Raw genomic sequence first — 20449 nt, 5'->3', positions numbered from 1 at the left:
ACACATATGTAAGGAAGGGGAGTTCTTTAAAGGAGGTGCATATTTCACATGCTTGAATGAGTTTTAAACTCATAAAAATTGAGATATTTCATCTCTCCTCTCTCCTCATTCAAGTCTAGTTCCAAAAAGTTAGCTTAACTGACCTAAAAATGGTCAAATATTGACCAAACTGATTTAGAAAATTCTAGAAACAGTTTGTTTGGTTAGGAGCTCAATTTTTCCTATAAATAGAAGCCTCCCCCTTGTTGAAAAATAGTTAGTGTTTATGCATCGTTACTCTACTCCACCTAAGCCAAGAACTGTGAGTTCATTTAATAATTCACTAGTTTTTGGAGCTTCCCTCTTTCTTCAATCCCCATTAGTGGCTCCATCAACATACTTAACCAATTGATTGGTTGAGGGCCTCTACCGTGAACAAAGAATCAAGCAAGTTGTAAGGTAATTAGTGAATATTGATCTTTCTATAATTTCTCAATGTTTCTCTCTTCTCAACCCCTCTCAAGCTTGAGAAGTTTAATTGGTATGGTTTTTTTTTAAATACTATTGAAGTTTGAATAGTAGTGAAGAGTTACATAAGTTAATAAATGCTATTGAAGTTAATTTTCATTTATGTTTAAATTCTAATGATTTTTATGTAAACTCTCTCTCTCACTCAAGAAATGGTCATACTCATGACCCGTTCTCAATCCAAATCAAGCTTTTCATAAAGCTTTTCCTTAACCCAAGATTAAGCTATGCTTGAGGCCAATTTAATGGCTTTTTTCTATGCTTTTAGTTTATGCATATTGATGATTCAATCCACTATAGATTAATGATCCAATTAGAGATCATTTTAATTATTTCCTTAATGATAAGCTTTATCCCTTAGAAAAAATTGAGATTTATCAGTCATAGCAGCGGAGCTATGGCAAAATTTTTATAAAAATTATGCATAAAATAATTTCATTCAAAGCATAAAAAGAGGACTTCCTACCATATTCTAGGAATTATCATCCTAGATTAATTGAAAGAATTTCATTATAATCATGGAGAAATTGAATTTTAATATCATGCATAAAGGATAATTTTTTTATATCAAAAGTGTTACTTTTATCATTTTTAATTTTCATGCATAGAAGTATGCATAAAGGAAAAATTTTTATATCAAAAGTGTTACTTTTATCATTTTTTTTAATTTTTCATGCATAGAAGTATGCATAAAGGAAAAATTTTATATCAAAAGTGATACTTTTATCATTTTTAATTTTCATGCATAGAAGTATGCATAAAGGATAATTTTTTTATATTAAAAGTGTTATTTTTATCATTTTTAATTTTCATGCATAGAAGGATGCATAAAGAAAAATTTTTTATATCAAAAGTGTTACTTTTATCATTTTTAATTTTCATACATAGAAGTATGCATAAAGGATAATTTTTTTATATCAAAAGTGTTACTTTTATCATATTGGATTTCATGCATAGAGGCATGCATAAAAGTTGAATATTTTATTATAAAAGTGTTACTTTTAGCATAATTGAATTTCATGCATAGAGGTATGCATAAAAGATATGGGAAGTGATAAGATATGATAAGATGCATGTGGATGTGGATGTGGATGTATGAATGTGGATGTATGGATGTGAATGTGGATGTGGATGTGGATGTATGAATGTGGATGTATGGATGTGGATGTGGATGTATGAATGTGGATGTATGGATGTGAATGTGGATGTGGATGTGGATGTATGAATGTGGATGTATGGATGTATGAATGTGGATGTATGGATGTGAATGAGGATGTAGATGTGGATGCATGGATGTAAATGTGGATGTGGATGTATGGATGTATGCATGTAGATGTGGATGCATGAATGTGGATGTATGGATGTGAATGAGGATATAGATGTGGATGTATGGATGTGAATGTACATGTAGATAAAGATGTATATATGTGAATGGGAATGTGGATGTGGATGTATGTATGCATGTGGATGTGGATATGGATGTGTATGTATGAATGTGGATATGGGATGTGGATGTATAAATGAGGATGTGAAAATGGAGATAAGCATGTAGATGTGGATGCATGAATGTGGATGTATGGATGTGAATGAGGATATAGATGTGGATGTATGGATGTGAATGTGCATGTAGATATGGATGTATATATGTGAATGGAAATGTGGATGTGGATGTATGTATGCATGTGGATGTGGATATGGATGTGTATGTATGAATGTGGATATGGGATGTGGATGTATAAATGAGGATGTGAAAATGGAGATAAGCATGTAGATGTGGATGCATGAATGTGGATGTATGGATGTGAATGAGGATATAGATGTGGATGTATGGATGTGAATGTGCATGTAGATATGGATGTATATATGTGAATGGGAATGTGGATGTGGATGTATGTATGCATGTGGATGTGGATATGGATGTGTATGTATGAATGTGGATATGGGATGTGGATGTATAAATGAGGATGTGAAAATGGAGATAAGCATATAGATGTGGATGTATGGATGTGAATGTGGGTGTGGATGTGGACGTATGAATGTGGATGTATGGATGTGAATGAGGATGTGGATGTGGATGCATGAATGTAAATGTGGATTTGTATGTATGGATGTAGGCATGTAGATGTGGATGCATGAATGTGGATGTATGGATGTGAATGAGGATATAGATGTGGATGTATGGATGTGAATGTGCATGCAGATATGGATGTATAGATGTGAATGAGAATGTGGATGTGGATGTGGATGTATGTATGTATGTATGTGGATGTGGATGTATGAATGAGGACGTGATAATGAATGTATGCATGTGGATGTGGATATGGATGTGTATGTATGAATGCGGATATGGATGTGGATATGGATGTGTATGTATGAATGTGGATATGGGATGTGGATGTATAAATGAGGATGTGAAAATGGAGATAAGCATGTAGATGTGGATGTATGGATGTGAATGTGGATGTGGATGTGGATGTATGGATGTGGATATGGATGTGAATATATGATATGTGATGTGAAGGAATCTGAAGTGAAGAGATGGAAAATGATATGATTGGATGAGTACACATATAAATGAAATGTGGAATAAGTAATGTGGATTGCATGAGGGATAATGTGGAAAAATGAGAGTTAATATAGAAATTGTATTTGTAAACTGTTTGTAAATGCTGTTTGTAAATGGCTGTTTTATGTATGTCAAGAATGCTGGGAAAGCATTTTGACCCTCTTGTGATTAAGGTCGTGGAGACCTAACTGATAAAGTTGCAACTGCTGACGGAGAGTCAATGGAGGACGTCTCGCGTAGCAAGGTCGGCCGAGGTCTTGACCAGCCTCGGTTCGAATAAAATGGTGAGCTTCCGGTACGGTGGATGAGGGACCAAGGAAGCGGCCTATGAGTGAAGCGCTAGGTCACCTGCGAAGGATCCTAGAGGGTGCTGACCATACGGTGCTCGGGCTCTGGGTCGCCCAGGATACCCACGCGTGCGTCGAGGAAGATATTGGAACAAGGAGTAAGAGTTGTTTTCTGGAACCGGGCATGGATCTGGTTGACTGACCTTGCTGGTCCTCAACGGATGAGTCCATGGCTCTTTTATATGGATCTGTTGGTTGATCTTGCTGATCTTCAACGAGAGTCCATCTTGATAAGTGATTATATTGTTGAGTATTATGGGCTAGGAACTATTGAAACGGCCCCTGTGTGGACAGGTGGTGAGCGTTCTAGTTGCCAATGATGCCATAGATACTCTGATGAAGGAATGATGGGAAATTATGAATCAACTGGATAATTTGGGAGATTGTGATCAGTGGTACTATGGTTTCATTAAAGGATTGTTTTAAAGTTAGCTGATGCTAAGAAAAAGGCAATTTTCATATTGGGTGTGTAAGTGGTGTGGCTAGTTTTATGTTTGCATGAAATTCCGGCTAGGGGGCCTTGGAACTCTTTTCCTTGGTACCCGGGACAAAACCTAACCAAATTCCAAATTGGATCCCATCACTACAGTGGTTGGGCGGTTGGCTAACCCATGGGATCGGATGGGGTTAGGCTGGACTGATGGATCCGTAAATCGAGACTCAATTTCTGTTATTACGATAGATAAAGTAAATCCCGGATAGTAATTGTTCTATGGATAGGAATCAACGGCTGTGCCTCCTTGGTGGGGAAAAAAGCGTTGATCCCAATGATCCAAGTGCAAGTTTCTTCCTTGATCTGACCAAGTATCTTTATAGATGCAGTCGGATCTGTTTGATCAGTAAGAGTTTTGACTACGTTAGAGTAAAAATTATCCTGGTGGAATCGCCCGTGCTTTCCGGATAAGGGAAGTTTTTCCGGGTCTGGTTTTGGAAAAACCGACGGATTAGTCTTTTGTCCGAATATCCGTGGACGAGGCCCCGAGTGTGGGACCCTGCCTCGCGCAAGAAGTGCTACTTCCGCTGCTAGTACCCCGAATCCGTTGCGCGGTGGGAACAGGGATCTCACAGTTGGTATCAGAGCATTTGGTTAATAAAGATCAACTGAGAAGACAAATATGTCAAAAATTTATCAAGAAGCACAAAAAGGTTGTAATTGTGTGATATAATTCATACAATTTGATATTCAAACTGAAATTCGTAATTTGGTAATTGGGTCTTCAGATGGAAGTACCGCAATTATATAGAATCCCTGACTTGCTTGAGGCCTAGACATGATGGTATTTACCTTATAATTCCAAGAGCCACGACTACCCGTATATACCGAGAGTATACTGTAGCTCTTTACTGACAGTATATACGAGTAAATCTAAGACTTGAAATTATAAGCGTTAATGCTATCCAGATGATGAATTCGAATGTGGTTGATATGATTTTTAATTCTGTTTGAGAATTGATGAATTGAATTGGATTCTGATTGAAAAATGATGATTTCTGAAATTAGTTGAAATATAAAAATCTGAACAAAACCACAATGAGGATGAATGGGACGAGTCCCAGTGATGATATTCATAACTGGAATGATGATAATGAATTCAACAAATCACTATGAGATTAGTGGGTTGTGCTGTCAAATTGTTACTGTTAACACTTGATCAGTAGATCAAGTTAAGGGATGACAAATTGAGAACTTGCTTGACTGAAATTCCCGTGAAGGAATGTTCAGAAGGAAATTTTTCGGTCTAATGGACCATTATCATGTTAAAGATATGAATGATATGATCTGAATATTAATGATGAGTTCTATATAAGGGATATTTATCCCAGTGTTCTGCTGGGTTGACCAGAATATAAGGAACCCCAAAATAAAATTGGATGTTATGAAAAAGAGTTGTCCTCTACCTTGCGAGATGAGGACATCTCGCACTTTTTAAGTGGGGTAGAATGTAAGATTCCTCCCCAGCCTTCGAGGTATACAGGAGTAAGAATCTCCCTTTCTGATCTTATAATTATTCCCTCTCTAAAATAAAAGAAAGTTCTGTTTAACAAAGGAAGACCCTTTTCCTAGAATACTTCTCAAGAGTCCCACCTGTTTTAAGGATTCAGAACAATGAGTTCAGAAGTGAGAATCGATGTTTTGGATATCAAGGTTTTGGTCTTCATTCGAGTACGGCCCAAAAGAAGTTCTTTATCTCTTGGGGAGTATATGAAGTTATCCCCCAGATATTGTGAGCCTTATATCTGAATTCAATGAAAGTAGGTGACTTAGCCTACAAGCTTCTTTTATCTCTTCATCTCAAAATTCTTAATGCCTTCTATAGAAAAATGTGTCAAACCCAAATCATGGAAAGACGGTAAAACTTCAGTGGCAAGTTACCGTTGGCTTCTAAGTTACGCTAGCTCCTTCCTTTATATAAGTCGTAACTTTTACTTGTCGCTCACAGTAATCTTACTTCCATCGATCTTCCTTCTTTCTTAATTTCCTTCATGGCTTGGCAACAGGAATTAGTTTTATCCATAATGATTCCTCACCTTCAAGACGCAAGTGAGTCTGTGAAGAAGGATTTTATAGAACAGTATGAGCGCTCACTTTTTCCTCACCTAGGAACTTCTGTAGCGCAGACCAAATGGCGGACCTATCAAGACATAACTAGGGTAACACCTTGGGGTCAGCAGCACTTTCGTAACAATGTCCGCTTGGCCATGGTTATTGAAGCCTTGGGTTTGGGTCCCCGATACTACTGCGTCATGAGATCAAGGCATCCTGGGTTTTCTGAGCGGGTCTTCTTACTGGCGTGTTTTCTTCCTCATGAGAAGATATGCCTTTACCCCGTTTTTGGCTTGCCTCTCAGAGGTCCTTTTGTTAGAACACCTCATACCACTGAGATAGGCGCAGCAATAACCCACAGAATCATTCCCATAGATGAGTTACCTTATACTTGTGCAGCTTGTGAGGACTGCTTTTGTGATCATATGATGGACGGGCTTATGGAAGTGTAAAGAGTTCTTCTATCTTTACTGTATAAGTTCCGAGAATGAATAAAGTTTAAATCTTGTTCTTATTTTGAATCTTGCTCTCTTTAAGACGTTTCTTGGTGGTTAATCTTGATTAAAATTTTTCTCTAAGTCTCATATTCGTGAATCTTGCGAAATTATCACAAGTTGCGAGATGAGGACATCTCGCGTTTTTTAAGTGGGGTAGAATGTAAGATTCCTCCCCCAACCCCTTTTTTGATGTCTAGTATCTTCCCCTGTAATCAACCCTCTTCAGAAATATAAAGACCTTGTTTCTATCTGTTTTAGCCTAGAGAGAGAAAAATATTCTAGAGAGAGAATATTCAGATTTTGAATATTTTTGGATAGAAAAATATCTCTTATAATTCAGATGAGTTCCCCTGAAATAGAAATTCAAAAAGAATTTTCCAATGTGCAATTGGAATTAATTGGAAATAGGTATAAAGAACCTTAGTCTAAGGGTCTAGATTTTCAGAAATCTTTAGACTATGGTCCAATTAAGGTTCCTATGGGCCAATAGCATCAATCCATGTGTAGGGAAGAGATAAATCCAAATTTGTAAAAAAGAAGATACCCAAAAATGAGTAAATGCTCACATAAGGTGAAGAGTTGAAAATGTACAAGGTTTATTAGTAAAAAACTATGAGCAATATTAAAATCATGCCATTATGACACATATGTAAGGAAGGGGAATTCTTTAAAGGAGGTGCATATTTCACATAAGATGAAGAGTTGAAAATGTACAAGGTTTATTAGTAAAAAACTATGAGCAATTTTAAAAATGATTCCATTATGACACATATGTAAGGAAGGGGAATTCTTTAAAGGAGGTGCATATTTCACATAAGATGAAGAGTTGAAAATGTACAAGGTTTATTAGTAAAAAAAAACTATGAGCAATATTAAAATGATTCCATTATGACACATATGTAAGGAAGGGGAGTTCTTTAAAGGAGGTGCATATTTCACATGCTTGAATGAGTTTTAAACTCATAAAAATTGAGATATTTCATCTCTCCTCTCTCCTCATTCAAGTCTAGTTCCAAAAAGTTAGCTTAACTGACCTAAAAATGGTCAAATATTGACCAAACTGATTTAGAAAATTCTAGAATCAGTTTGTTTGGTTAGGAGCTCAATTTTTCCTATAAATAGAAGCCTCCCCCTTGTTGAAAAATAGTTAGTGTTTATGCATCGTTACTCTACTCCACCTAAGCCAAGAACTGTGAATTCATTTAATAATTCACTAGTTTTTGGAGCTTCCCTCTTTCTTCAATCCCCATTAGTGGCTCCATCAACATACTTAACCAATTGATTGGTTGGGGGCCTCTACCGTGAACAAAGAATCAAGCAAGTTGTAAGGTAATTAGTGAATATTGATCTTTCTATAATTTCTCAATGTTTCTCTCTTCTCAACCCCTCTCAAGCTTGAGAAGTTTAATTGGTATGGTTTTTTTTTAAATACTATTGAAGTTTGAATAGTAGTGAAGAGTTACATAAGTTAATAAATGCTATTGAAGTTAATTTTCATTTATGTTTAAATTCTAATGATTTTTATGTAAACTCTCTCTCTCACTCAAGAAATGGTCATACTCATGACCCGTTCTCAATCCAAATCAAGCTTTTCATAAAGCTTTTCCTTAACCCAAGATTAAGCTATGCTTGAGGCCAATTTAATGGCTTTTTTCTATGCTTTTAGTTTATGCATATTGATGATTCAATCCACTATAGATTAATGATCCAATTAGAGATCATTTTAATTATTTCCTTAATGATAAGCTTTATCCCTTAGAAAAAATTGAGATTTATCAGTCATAGCAGCGGAGCTATGGCAAAATTTTTATAAAAATGATGCATAAAATAATTTCATTCAAAGCATAAAAAGAGGACTTCCTACCATATTCTAGGAATTATCATCCTAGATTAATTGAAAGAATTTCATTATAATCATCGAGAAATTGAATTTTAATATCATGCATAAAGGATAATTTTTTTATATCAAAAGTGTTACTTTTATCATTTTTAATTTTCATGCATAGAAGTATGCATAAAGGAAAAATTTTTATATCAAAAGTGTTACTTTTATCATTTTTTTTAATTTTTCATGCATAGAAGTATGCATAAAGGAAAAATTTTATATCAAAAGTGATACTTTTATCATTTTTAATTTTCATGCATAGAAGTATGCATAAAGGATAATTTTTTTATATTAAAAGTGTTATTTTTATCATTTTTAATTTTCATGCATAGAAGGATGCATAAAGGAAAATTTTTTATATCAAAAGTGTTACTTTTATCATTTTTAATTTTCATACATAGAAGTATGCATAAAGGATAATTTTTTTATATCAAAAGTGTTACTTTTATCATATTGGATTTCATGCATAGAGGCATGCATAAAAGTTGAATATTTTATTATAAAAGTGTTACTTTTAGCATAATTGAATTTCATGCATAGAGGTATGCATAAAAGATATGGAAAGTGATAAGATATGATAAGATGCATGTGGATGTGGATGTGGATGTATGAATGTGGATGTATGGATGTGAATGTGAATGTGGATGTGGATGTATGAATGTGGATGTATGGATGTGGATGTGGATGTATGAATGTGGATGTATGGATGTGAATGTGGATGTGGATGTGGATGTATGAATGTGGATGTATGGATGTATGAATGTGGATGTATGGATGTGAATAAGGATGTAGATGTGGATGCATGGATGTAAATGTGGATGTGGATGTATGGATGTATGCATGTAGATGTGGATGCATGAATGTGGATGTATGGATGTGAATGAGGATATAGATGTGGATGTATGGATGTGAATGTACATGTAGATAAAGATGTATATATGTGAATGGGAATGTGGATGTGGATGTATGTATGCATGTGGATGTGGATATGGATGTGTATGTATGAATGTGGATATGGGATGTGGATGTATAAATGAGGATGTGAAAATGGAGATAAGCATGTAGATGTGGATGCATGAATGTGGATGTATGGATGTGAATGAGGATATAGATGTGGATGTATGGATGTGAATGTGCATGTAGATATGGATGTATATATGTGAATGGGAATGTGGATGTGGATGTATGTATGCATGTGGATGTGGATATGGATGTGTATGTATGAATGTGGATATGGGATGTGGATGTATAAATGAGGATGTGAAAATGGAGATAAGCATGTAGATGTGGATGCATGAATGTGGATGTATGGATGTGAATGAGGATATAGATGTGGATGTATGGATGTGAATGTGCATGTAGATATGGATGTATATATGTGAATGGGAATGTGGATGTGGATGTATGTATGCATGTGGATGTGGATATGGATGTGTATGTATGAATGTGGATATGGGATGTGGATGTATAAATGAGGATGTGAAAATGGAGATAAGCATATAGATGTGGATGTATGGATGTGAATGTGGGTGTGGATGTGGACGAATGAATGTGGATGTATGGATGTGAATGAGGATGTGGATGTGGATGCATGAATGTAAATGTGGATTTGTATGTATGGATGTAGGCATGTAGATGTGGATGCATGAATGTGGATGTATGGATGTGAATGAGGATATAGATGTGGATGTATGGATGTATAGATGTGAATGAGAATGTGGATGTGGATGTGGATGTATGTATGTATGTATGTGGATGTGGATGTATGAATGAGGACGCGATAATGAATGTATGCATGTGGATGTGGATATGGATGTGTATGTATGAATGCGGATATGGATGTGGATATGGATGTGTATGTATGAATGTGGATATGGGATGTGGATGTATAAATGAGGATGTGAAAATGGAGATAAGCATGTAGATGTGGATGTATGGATGTGAATGTGGATGTGGATGTGGATGTATGGATGTGGATATGGATGTGAATATATGATATGTGATGTGAAGGAATCTGAAGTGAAGAGATGGAAAATGATATGATTGGATGAGTACACATATAAATGAAATGTGGAATAAGTAATGTGGATTGCATGAGGGATAATGTGGAAAAATGAGAGTTAATATAGAAATTGTATTTGTAAACTGTTTGTAAATGCTGTTTGTAAATGGCTGTTTTATGTCAAGAATGCTGGGAAAGCATTTTGACCGTCTTGTGATTAAGGTCGTGGAGACCTAACTGATAAAGTTGCAACTGCTGACGGAGAGTCAATGGAGGACGTCTCGCGTAGCAAGGTCGGCCGAGGTCTTGACCAGCCTCGGTTCGAATAAAATGGTGAGCTTCCGGTACGGTGGATGAGGGACCAAGGAAGCGGCCTATGAGTGAAGCGCTAGGTCACCTGCGAAGGATCCTAGAGGGTGCTGACCATATGGTGCTCGGGCTCTGGGTCGCCCAGGATACCCACGCGTGCGTCGAGGAAGATATTGGAACAAGGAGTAAGAGTTGTTTTTTGGAACCGGGCATGGATCTGGTTGACTGACCTTGCTGGTCCTCAACGGATGAGTCCATGGCTCTTTTATATGGATCTGTTGGTTGATCTTGCTGATCTTCAACGAGAGTCCATCTTGATAAGTGATTATATTGTTGAGTATTATGGGCTAGGAACTATTGAAACGGCCCCTGTGTGGACAGGTGGTGAGCGTTCTAGTTGCCAATGATGCCATAGATACTCTGATGAAGGAATGATGGGAAATTATGAATCAACTGGATAATTTGGGAGATTGTGATCAGTGGTACTATGGTTTCATTAAAGGATTGTTTTAAAGTTAGCTGATGCTAAGAAAAAGGCAATTTTCATATTGGGTGTGTAAGTGGTGTGGCTAGTTTTATGTTTGCATGAAATTCCGGCTAGGGGGCCTTGGAACTCTTTTCCTTGGTACCCGGGACAAAACCTAACCAAATTCCAAATTGGATCCCATCACTACAGTGGTTGGGCGGTTGGCTAACCCATGGGATCGGATGGGGTTAGGCTGGACTGATGGATCCGTAAATCGAGACTCAATTTCTGTTATTACGATAGATAAAGTAAATCCCGGATAGTAATTGTTCTATGGATAGGAATCAACGGCTGTGCCTCCTTGGTGGGGAAAAAAGCGTTGATCCCAATGATCCAAGTGCAAGTTTCTTCCTTGATCTGACCAAGTATCTTTATAGATGCAGTCGGATCTGTTTGATCAGTAAGAGTTTTGACTACGTTAGAGTAAAAATTATCCTGGTGGAATCGCCCGTGCTTTCCGGATAAGGGAAGTTTTTCCGGGTCTGGTTTTGGAAAAACCGACGGATTAGTCTTTTGTCCGGATATCCGTGGACGAGGCCCCGAGTGTGGGACCCTGCCTCGCGCAAGAAGTGCTACTTCCGCTGCTAGTACCCCGAATCCGTTGCGCGGTGGGAACAGGGATCTCACAAGCAACATCACATAAAGGTGGAATCAAAGATTCCAATCCTATGAGGCAGTTACTTTAATAATGGTATAGAAGAATAGACGTAAAGTGAGAGGACAATTTAAGAAAGTCCATATCCAATGATATAGAGGTGTTCGTAGGGCAATATATGAAGTGAAGAAATTTAGATATAAAAATAGCACAGCTAGAGAACGTCATACAGAGTAGTTGACAACCGAGGAGAGAGTCAGTAAGAGAATAGCGATAAAGTAAGAGGACAATTAATAAAGTCCAAATCCAATGATATAGAAACTCTTTGCAGGGCAATATATGAAGTGAAGAAAGTAAGATATGAAAATAACACAGTTAGAGAACATCATACAGAATGATTGACAACCCACGAGAGAGTCGGTAGCAAATCGAAACATCGAGCACAACGTGGTGATAGAAGTGATTCGGATATGTAACTGAGAAATATAATAACATTTTATGTTTATGAGAGAACTAGAGCAATCCAATGTTTTAAAGAGACAGGTGTTTGCTAAAGATGGATTTGGGTAACTTTTTTAAAATGTTCATAGTGTTGATATATTTTAAAAGTAAGTGTCAATAACTTGTAGTAAGTCCCATTTACAAATGAAGGCATTTCTCTCCATTCTTTCTAGCTTATGAGTATGATGCGTAACAAGGCACCAGTTCATTCGTCTATATCTATCAACGACAGTACGTAATGATGAAGGCCAAGCTCCTTTAAATGGGAAAGATGCTCCCCCTACGCCAGCTACACATGAGAAGAGAAGATGGAGACTAGGCATCGCCACTCTTTGTGAAATTAGGAGGTCCATAAGAGTCTCGAGTTGATTATACCCAAGGTATCTTTCTCAAGGTTGGTGCAAGAAATATTGCAAGATCTACAAAGTGAAAATCAATATAGATATTTTTTAAGAGAACATACTATTGATATATTTTAAAAGTAAGTGTCAATAACTTATGAAGGCACTTCTTTCATTTCTCTCCGTTCCTTTTAGCTTGTGAGTATAATGTGTACCGCAATATAATAACATTTTATGTTTATGAGAGAACTGGAGCGATCCAATGTCTTAAAGAAATAGGTGTCTGCTAAAGTTGGATTTGGGTAACTTTTTTGAAATGTTCATAGTGTTGATATATTTTAAAAGTAAGTGTGAATAACTTATAGTAAGTCCCATTTACAAATGAAGGCATTTCTTTCATTTCTCTCCATTCTTCCTAGCCTTGTGAGTATGATGCGTACCAAGGCACTAGTTTATTCATCCATATCTAGTGAACGTACTATCACCTATAGTATGTAATGATAAAGGCCAAGCTCCTCTAAATGGGAAAGATGCTCCCCCTATGCTGGCCGGCTACACATGAGGGGAGAAGATGGCGACTAGGCATTGCCACTTTAATATTTTTTTCAAGAGGTGGTATATGATACATCTATGCACACTTTTATAAAACATGACATTCAATTGTGATAATGCCGATACATTTAAAGAGGCGGTGGTAAACTTATATAATTTAATGATACAGGGTGGATGTCAAATTGCATTATGCTTAATATGGTAAGAGTGGTCACTATTTTGTTAGAATTAAAATGTACATGTAATATTTTAAGTTTAATTGTGGATATCCTGGGTTCTTTAATGCATCATGTAATTGAGACTCATGGTCCATACTTTACTGAACAAGGAAGTTTGGTGATATGGTCCACGCAAGGCATCGAGCGATATCACAGGCAAGCTTGATCCGGATTGCAAAAAGCAACATCACATGAAGGTGGAATCAAAGATTCCAATCCTATGAGGCAGTTACTTTAATAATGGTATAGAAGAATACGTAAAGTATGAGGACAAATTAAGAAAGTCCATATCCAATGATATGGAGGCGTTCGTAGGGCAATATATGAAGTGAAGAAAGTAAGATATGAAAAGCTCGAGAGCATCATACAGAGTAGTTGACAACCGAGGAGAGAGTCAGTAAGAGAATAGCGGTAAAGCATTAGGACAAATTAATAAAGTCCAAATCGAATGATATAGAAACCGTTTGCAAGAGGGCAATATATGAAGTGAAGAAAGTAAGATATGGGACTTCAAATTGCATTATGCGAAATATGGTAAGAGTGGTCACTATTTTATTATAATTAAAATGTACATGTAATATTTTAAGTTTAATTGTGGATATCCTATGTTCTTTAATGCATCATATACTTGAGGCTCATGGTCCATACTTTACTGAACAAGGAAGTTTGGTGATATGGTCCACGCAAGGCATCGAGCGATCTCACATGCAAGCTCGATGCGGATTCCAAAAAGCAACATCACATGGAGGTGGAATCAAAGATTCCAATCCTATGAGGCAGTTACTTTTATAATGGTATAGAAGAATAGACACAAAGTAAGAGGACAAATTAATAAAGTCCATGTGCAATATGAAGTGAAGAAAGTAAGATATGAAAATAACACAGTTAGAGACCATCATACAAAATGATTGACAACCCACGAGAGAGTTGATAGAGCAAATCGAAGCATCGAGCACAAAGTGGTGATAGAAGTGACTCAGATTTGTAATTGAGAAATATAATAACGTTTTATGTTTATGAGAGAACTCAATGTTTTAAAGAAATAATTGTTTGCTAAAGTTGGATTTGGATAACTTTTCATAATGTTGATATAATTTAAAAGTAAGTGTCAACAACTTATAGTAAGTCCCATTTACAAATGAAGGCATTTCTTTCATTTCTCTCCGTGCTTTCTAGCTTGTGAGTATGATGCGTACCAAGGCACTAGTCCATATCTAGTGAACGTACTATCACCGATAGTACATAATGATGAAGGCCAAGCTCCTCTAAATGGGAAAGATGCTCCCCCTATGCTGGTCAGCTACACATGAGAAGAGAAGATGGCGACTAGGCATCGCCACTCTTTAATATTTTTTTCAAGAGGTGGTATATGATACATCTATGCACACTTTTATACATGACATTCAATTCTGATAATGCCGATGCATTTAAAGAGGCGGTGGTAAACTTTCATAATTCAATGATACAGGGGTGGACTTCAAATTGCATTACGCACAATATGGTGAGAGTGGTCACTATTTTGTTATAATTAAAATGTGCATGTAATATTTTGAGTTTGATTGTGGAGATCCTGTGTTCTTTAATGCATCATATACTTGAGGGTCATGGTGCATACTTCACTGAACAAAAAAGTTTGGTGATATGGTCCACGCAAGGCATCGAGCGATCTCACAGGCAAGCTCGATGCGGATTCCAAAAAGCAACATCACATAAAGGTGGAATCAAAGATTCCAATCCTATGAGGCAGTTACTTTAATAATGGTATAGAAGAATAGACATAAAGTGAGAGGACAAATTAAGAAAGTCCATATCCAATGATATAGAGGTGTTCGTAGGGCAATATTGGAAGTGAAGAAATTTAGATATGAAAATAGCACAGCTAGAGAACGTCATACAGAGTAGTTGACAACCGAGGAGAGAGTCAGTAAGAGAATAGCGATAAAGTAAGAGGACAAATTAATAAAGTCCAAATCCAATGATATAGAAACTCTTTGCAGGGCAATATATGAAGTGAAGAAAGTAAGATATGAAAATAACACAGTTAGAGAACATCATACAGAATGATTGACAACCCACGAGAGAGTCGGTAGCAAATTGAAACATTGAGTACAAAGTGGTGATAGAAGTGATTTGGATATGTAATTGAGAAATATAATAACATTTTATGTTTATGAGAGAACTGGAGCAATCCAATGTTTTAAAGAGATAGGTGTTTGCTAAAGACGGATTTGGGTAACTTTTTTAAAATGTTCATAGTGTTGATATATTTTAAAAGTAAGTGTCAATAACTTGTAGTAAGTCCCATTTACAAATGAAGGCATTTCTCTCCATTCTCTCTAGCTTATGAGTATGATGCGTAACAAGGCACTAGTTCATTCGTCTATGTCTAGTGAACGTACTATCAACGACAGTATGTAATGATGAAGGCCAAGCTCCGCTAAATGGGCAAGATGCTCCCCCTACGCCAGCTACACATGAGAAGAGAAGATGGAGACTAGGAGTCCATAAGAGTCTCGAGTTGATTATACCCAAGGTATCTTTCTCAAGGTTGGTGTGCAAGAAATATTGCAAGATCTATAAAGCAAAAATCAATATAGATGCTTTTCAAGATAACATACTACAAAGCAAAAATCAATATAGATGCTTTTCAAGATAACGTACTATTGATATATTTTAAAAGTAAGTGTCAATAACTTATAGTAACTCCCATTTAGAAATGAAGGCACTTCTTCCATTTCTCTCAATTCCTTTTAGCTTCTGAGTATAATGCGTACCACAGCACTAGTTCATTTATCTGGATCTAGTGAACATACTATCACCGATAGTACTTAATGATGAAGGCCAAGCTCCTCCAAATAGGAAATATGCTCCCGCTATGCTAGATACACATATAAGAAGAGAAGATGAAGACTAGGCATCGCCACTCTTTGTGAAATTTGGAGGTCTAGAAGAATCCTCCTGAGTTGATTATACCCAAGGTAGCTTTCTCAAGATTGGTGCAAGAAATATTGCAAAGGCGCGACGCACGAGGACCCCAGGGGCTTTAAAATGCAAGCCTTTGCAGGCCTACGGACAAGGGCCCTGCAAGCCTCTGATGGGATTGATATATTTTTTTCCAAGAGGTGGTATATGATACATCTATGCACACTTTCATATAACATGACATTTAATTCTGATAATGCCGATGCATTTAAAGAGGCGGTGGTAAACTTTTATAATTCAATGATGCACGCGTGCACTTCAAATTGCATTATGCACAATATGGAAAGAGTTGTCACTATTTAGTTATAATTAAAATGTACATGTAATATTTTAAGTTTAATTGTGGGTATCCTATGTTGTTCTTTAATGCATCATACACTTGAGGCTCATGGTTCATACTTCACTGAACAAGGAAGTTTGGTGATATGATCCACGCAAGGCATCGAGCGATCTCACAGGCAAGCTCAATGCGGATTCCAAAAAGCAACATCACATGGAGGTGGAATCAAAGATTCCAATCCTATGAGACAGTTACTTTAATAATGGTACAGAAGAATAGACGTAAAGTAAGAGGATAAATTAAGAAAGTCCATATCCAATGATATAGAGGTGTTCGTAGGGCAATATATGAAGTGAAGAAATTTAGATATAAAAATAGCACAGCTAGAGAACGTCATACAGAGTAGTTGACAACCAAGGAGAGAGTCAGTAAGAGAATAGCGATAAAGTAAGAGGACAATTAATAAAGTCCAAATCCAATGATATAGAAACTCTTTGCAGGGCAATATATGAAGTGAAGAAAGTAAGATATGAAAATAACACAGTTAGAGAACATCATACAGAATGATTGACAACCCACGAGAGAGTCGGTAGCAAATCGAAACATCGAGCACAAAGTGGTGATAGAAGTGATTCGGATATGTAACTGAGAAATTATTTTAAGTTTAATTGTGGATATCCTGTGTTCTTTAATGCATCATGTAATTGAGACTCATGGTCCATACTTTACTGAACAAGGAAGTTTGGTGATATGGTCCACGCAAGGCATCGAGCGATATCACAGGCAAGCTTGATCCGGATTCCAAAAAGCAACATCACATGAAGGTGGAATCAAAGATTCCAATCCTATGAGGCAGTTACTTTAATAATGGTATAGAAGAATACGTAAAGTATGAGGACAAATTAAGAAAGTCCATATCCAATGATATGGAGGCGTTCGTAGGGCAATATATGAAGTGAAGAAAGTAAGATATGAAAAGCTGGAGAGCATCATACAGAGTAGTTGACAACCGAGGAGAGAGTCAATAAGAGAATAGCGGTAAAGCATTAGGACAAATTCATAAAGTCCAAATCGAATGATATAGAAACCGTTTGCAAGAGGGCAATATATGAAGTGAAGAAAGTAAGATATGGGACTTCAAATTGCATTCTGCGAAATATGGTAAGAGTGGTCACTATTTTATTATAATTAAAATGTACATGTAATATTTTAAGTTTAATTGTGGATATCCTGTGTTCTTTAATGCATCATATACTTGAGGCTCATGGTCCATACTTTACTGAACAAGGAAGTTTGGTGATATGGTCCACGCAAGGCATCGAGCGATCTCACATGCAAGCTCGATGCGGATTCCAAAAAGCAACATCACATGGAGGTGGAATCAAAGATTCCAATCCTATGAGGCAGTTACTTTTATAATGGTATAGAAGAATAGACACAAAGTAAGAGGACAAATTAATAAAGTCCATGTGCAATATGAAGTGAAGAAAGTAAGATATGAAAATAACACAGTTAGAGACCATCATACAAAATGATTGACAACCCACGAGAGAGTCGATAGAGCAAATCGAAGCATCGAGCACAAAGTGGTGATAGAAGTGACTCGGATTTGTAATTGAGAAATATAATAACGTTTTATGTTTATGAGAGAACTCAATGTTTTAAAGAAATAATTGTTTGCTAAAGTTGGATTTGGATAACTTTTCATAATGTTGATATAATTTAAAAGTAAGTGTCAACAACTTATAGTAAGTCCCATTTACAAATGAAGGCATTTCTTTCATTTCTCTCCGTGCTTTCTAGCTTGTGAGTATGATGCGTACCAAGGCACTAGTCCATATCTAGTGAACGTACTATCACCGATAGTACATAATGATGAAGGCCAAGCTCCTCTAAATGGGAAAGATGCTCCCCCTATGCTGGTCAGCTACACATGAGAAGAGAAGATGGCGACTAGGCGTCGCCACTCTTTAATATTTTTTTCAAGAGGTGGTATATGATACATCTATGCACACTTTTATACAACATGACATTCAATTCTGATAATGCCGATGCATTTAAAGAGGCGGTGGTAAACTTTCATAATTCAATGATACAGGGGTGGACTTCAAATTGCATTACGCACAATATGGTGAGAGTGGTCACTATTTTGTTATAATTAAAATGTGCATGTAATATTTTGAGTTTGATTGTGGAGATCCTGTGTTCTTTAATGCATCATATACTTGAGGGTCATGGTGCATACTTCACTGAACAAAAAAGTTTGGTGATATGGTCCACGCAAGGCATCGACTCGATGCGGATTCCAAAAAGCAACATCACATAAAGGTGGAATCAAAGATTCCAATCCTATGAGGCAGTTACTTTAATAATGGTATAGAAGAATAGACGTAAAGTGAGAGGACAAATTAAGAAAGTCCATATCCAATGATATAGAGGTGTTCGTACGGCAATATTGGAAGTGAAGAAATTTAGATATGAAAATAGCACAGCTAGAGAACGTCATACAGAGTAGTTGACAACCGAGGAGAGAGTCAGTAAGAGAATAGCGATAAAGTAAGAGGACAAATTAATAAAGTCCAAATCCAATGATATAGAAACTCTTTGCAGGGCAATATATGAAGTGACGAAAGTAAGATATGAAAATAACACAGTTAGAGAACATCATACAGAATGATTGACAACCCACGAGTCGGTAGCAAATCGAAACATTGAGTACAAAGTGGTGATAAAAGTGATTTGGATATATAATTGAGAAATATAATAACATTTTATGTTTATGAGAGAACTGGAGCAATCCAATGTTTTAAAGAGATAGGTGTTTGCTAAAGACGGATTTGGGTAACTTTTTTAAAATGTTCATAGTGTTGATATATTTTAAAAGTAAGTGTCAATAACTTGTAGTAAGTCCCATTTACAAATGAAGGCATTTCTCTCCATTCTTTCTAGCTTATGAGTATGATGCATAACAAGGCACTAGTTCATTCGTCTATATCTATCAACGACAGTACGTAATGATGAAGGCCAAGCTCCTCTAAATGGGAAAGATGCTCCCCCTACGCCAGCTACACATGAGAAGAGAAGATGGAGACTAGGCATCGCCACTCTTTGTGAAATTAGGAGGTCCATAAGAGTCTCGAGTTGATTATACCCAAGGTATCTTTCTCAAGGTTGGTGCAAGAAATATTGCAAGATCTACAAAGTGAAAATCAATATAGATATTTTTTAAGAGAACATACTATTGATATATTTTAAAAGTAAGTGTCAATAACTTATGAAGGCACTTCTTTCATTTCTCTCCGTTCCTTTTCGCTTGTGAGTATAATGTGTACCGCAATATAATAACATTTTATGTTTATGAGAGAACTGGAGCGATCCAATGTCTTAAAGAAATAGGTGTCTGCTAAAGTTGGATTTGGGTAACTTTTTTGAAATGTTCAAAGTGTTGATATATTTTAAAAGTAAGTGTCAATAACTTATAGTAAGTCCCATTTACAAATGAAGGCATTTCTTTCATTTCTCTCCATTCTTCCTAGCCTTGTGAGTATGATGCGTACCAAGGCACTAGTTTATTCGTCCATATCTAGTGAACGTACTATCACCTATAGTATGTAATGATAAAGGCCAAGCTCCTCTAAATGGGAAAGATGCTCCCCCTATGCTGGCCGGCTACACATGAGGGGAGAAGATGGCGACTAGGCATTGCCACTTTAATATTTTTTTCAAGAGGTGGTATATGATACATCTATGCACACTTTTATAAAACATGACATTCAATTGTGATAATGCCGATACA

The sequence above is a fragment of the Cibotium barometz genome, chromosome 5, assembly GCF_041138505.1.
Source record: "Cibotium barometz isolate CiBa-2024 chromosome 5, ASM4113850v1, whole genome shotgun sequence".
NCBI lineage: Eukaryota > Viridiplantae > Streptophyta > Polypodiopsida > Cyatheales > Cibotiaceae > Cibotium > Cibotium barometz.
The sequence above is the reverse complement of the archived record's forward strand: the minus strand, read 5'-3'. Positions refer to the sequence as shown.